The sequence below is a fragment of the Pinus tabuliformis genome, chromosome 3_1 (genome assembly GCF_031772625.1).
Source record: "Pinus tabuliformis cultivar Carrire ecotype Pingquan chromosome 3_1, CPIR1, whole genome shotgun sequence".
Taxonomy (NCBI): domain Eukaryota; kingdom Viridiplantae; phylum Streptophyta; class Pinopsida; order Pinales; family Pinaceae; genus Pinus; species Pinus tabuliformis.
The window spans coordinates 395,154,950-395,158,394 of record NC_142301.1 but is presented as its reverse complement, the minus strand read 5'-3'; positions in this window follow the sequence as shown (position 1 = coordinate 395,158,394).

The window sequence follows — 3,445 nt, the reverse complement described above, 5'->3', positions numbered from 1 at the left end:
TCGATGAGAGATGATTCCATAATATTTTCCTTAGAAAAGCATATGAACCCAATTAATTAGCTTAGTGTTGTTGATTAGTTATGCATTAGTAGATGTATTTTTTGAATACTTTATATAGGGGACTAGAATACACGAAATAGTTTAATAGGTATGTAAGGCACAAATGTTAGGAGGAATCCATGTACCTTCCCTACAAAGTTTTCTTGTGAAAAATATTATGCAATTTGATTAAATATAGATTAATTATAGTTTATGTAGATATAGAGATAAGAGAAAATGAATGTTTTGAAATTATGAGATTAGATTAGCTTTGAAAATATGTAATTAGATTTTGAATGTGTTCATATATATATGAATTTCAAATTATGAATATTCAAATAAAAAATATATAAAATTTGATAATATATAATTGTAAATTCACAAATTAATATTTATATAACCATTATTAAAAAATCTAATAAATATAAATTAAATTACAAATTGTATCCTTCACTTACACAAAAAACCTTGAAATGTCAAGTTAGCATTCTCAATTATGATTCGTAGAGCCATGGTCCATCCAAATATTCGAGGGATGAGAGAGGATTTCATAATATTTTCCTTAGAAAAGCATACGAACCCAATTTTCTGAATACTTTATGTAAGGGGCTAGAATATCTGCAATAGTCTTATAGGTATGTGAGGAGGAATCCATGTACTTTGTGTATAAGATTTTCTTGTGAAAAATATTATGTAATTTGATTAAATATAGATTAAATATAGTCTATGTAGACATAGAAATAAGAGAAAAAAGATATTTTAAAATTATAATATTAAATTAATTTTAAAAATTTGTAATTGGATTCGGAATATGTTAATTATATATATATTAAAATTATGAATATTAAATTAAAAAACGATGATAAATTTGATTTATTTTAAATTTTGATAATATATAACTCTAAATTACTAAAATACAAATTGTATAACTATTACATTTCAATGTTAATAAAAATTGTAATTTTATAATTTATATTTATTACCATTGTAATTATATTTTTATTTTTAAGTAAATTTAATGGAATAATAAATTTATTAAATAAAAAATAATTGTTTAAAAGTTTAATATTCTTTTAATAAATGTAAAATATAACCATCATATTAAAATTTCATGTTTTGTATCATCTATATCTTTTAACACTAGTAAGTATGACAATAATTTATATTTCAAATATATGTTTAATATTTTGCTTTAGTTATATTTTTAATGAAATTAATATAGTTAAATATGATTATAAATAATTTTTAAAACTTCAAAACACTTATCTAAAATTTTATAATAATAATAATTTATTTATTTTTATATAAATAAATATTTTATAATTTTTATTTTAATAAAAATGTAGTCTAATTTATAAACAAAATAAATTTACTTTATTTATTTATTTTATTTTTATTTTTTCTAATTAATTTTAATAAAAAATCGATACAGATTTTAAAATAAAATTTGAATTTTTGGAAAAAAATTAAATCTTAAATCCACTTATATTTTCAAAAATATATTTTAATAATAAAAAAACCAAAAACAAAACACACATTTAACATTATATCACTAGATTCAAGGCGACACATTTAACAAATATATACAAATATCAATGATATTAAAATTTTCACTATTTTAAAATTTTAAAAATAACAGAATAACAGTTATGGGCTTGATGTGCTTAATAAGTATTTAACAAGTATTTATCATCTACGTGCTAACCATTCTCAAACTTTATTAAATACATTTTGGTAAACAGAACTTTTTAAATATGTAAAGTAAGTCAATCTTTACAAACATAAATTGGTAAAAAATTAAGGTGAATAGTAAAAAAAATATAATGAAAAAGTAGGTATATAACTTAATACAAGATATATTATAAAATTAACCAATTATAATTTAAATGACATCAATGAGTTGTAAGATCCAATTGCTATACAATTTACGGAAGAAGAAAATGTTGGACACCTAATCCTCTAAGGGTTGGTGTGGAAGTTGAATAGCCAAAAAGAGTCCAAAAAACCACTTGGAATATGAATCCAAAGGTCACACCATGTACTATAAATGTATATCATTTGTTAATAATAAGTGTACTCTCATGATTATCATTCATATTCTGTTGCTCCCATGTTTGTGTTTAACACGGTATCAGAGTAGGCGATCTCCTGCCCTCCTCAGGTGTGAGCCACATCTTTTTGTGGCCTTTGTAAACCAATGCTCTCCTCCTAATTATGAATTTTTGAGCATTTTTTAGAATAGAGGTTGTTACCTATATCAGCTCTGCCATTCCTCTATTGTGAGCAGACCTGCCCCCGCGACTGCAAAGAGGAATATGCCAGACCTATCCCTCTCTACCAATGAAACACTCTAACAGTCTCTATCAGTTTCATGCTCCCACTTAGACCTATTCCTGCAAACCAATAGAAGTTGTGCACTCTTTCTCCATTCCTCGTTCAAACGTTACCTCTGCATTTTAACTGTGCAATAATTCCACCTGTTTTGCCACGTTCGCCTCCGCTTACACTGTTGGCTCTCAAAAGGTGTTTTCTTTGAAATTCGAATTCCAAGTCCATACTCCTAGTGCATTTTCTGTGATTTTATTTGAAGTCCTGAGAAATGAATTGAAGCAGTTCCCGTTCTCAAAATACACTCCACTCCAATTGGAAGCTTCAGACTCACAGAGAAATAGGCATGATTAGCGTATCATGATTTCAATCAATTTATAAATGAATACTCAGGCCCAGCTAATATGACATTCCTATATTCGATTAATGAATCGCAGCCTATTTTGTGACCCTGGTTTAGCTTGTGATGGTTATACAATATTACCCCCATTTTTAGGGAGGCCTTGCAACAGTTCATTGCCTCTTTGCAGTTTCTGCTTGTTAGTATCGTTCCCAAAGCTTTCTTTTAGAAGCTTCAATTCTTACAAATATATCAACCGAAGATGTTGGCTTATTTTGAGGTGGAAAAGAAGCATCCCTTATTTGATTCTTCATTGGATCACTGCATTGACGGACATTGTCTGTAAGTTCATTCCTTTGAGGCATTCCACTTGTATTATTAACACGCATAGAAGTGGCAACTCCATCATTTGGAATGCTAATTGAATGTCTATGATTAGTATTCTTCTTCTTTTGAATATGTGACTTTGTGTCTCCCATTACCTTTTATCTCCTGGGGTTGTTTACCACTGATTGCACATTCCCTTACAGCATTGCTCCGTTGAATAGACTGCTTGCCATTACTTGAAGGTGTCACTATGCATTTTTTTTTTAAATAACTAGCATCTCCATCTTTGTCATGTCCATTGGTATTTCAAAGATTTCCATCCTCATCCATTCCATCAAAGAATTAAGACATTTCTATTGATGTGGTCTGAGCTGTTAAAAAGGCACCCTCATCAAGTGGAGGAGAAGGTAG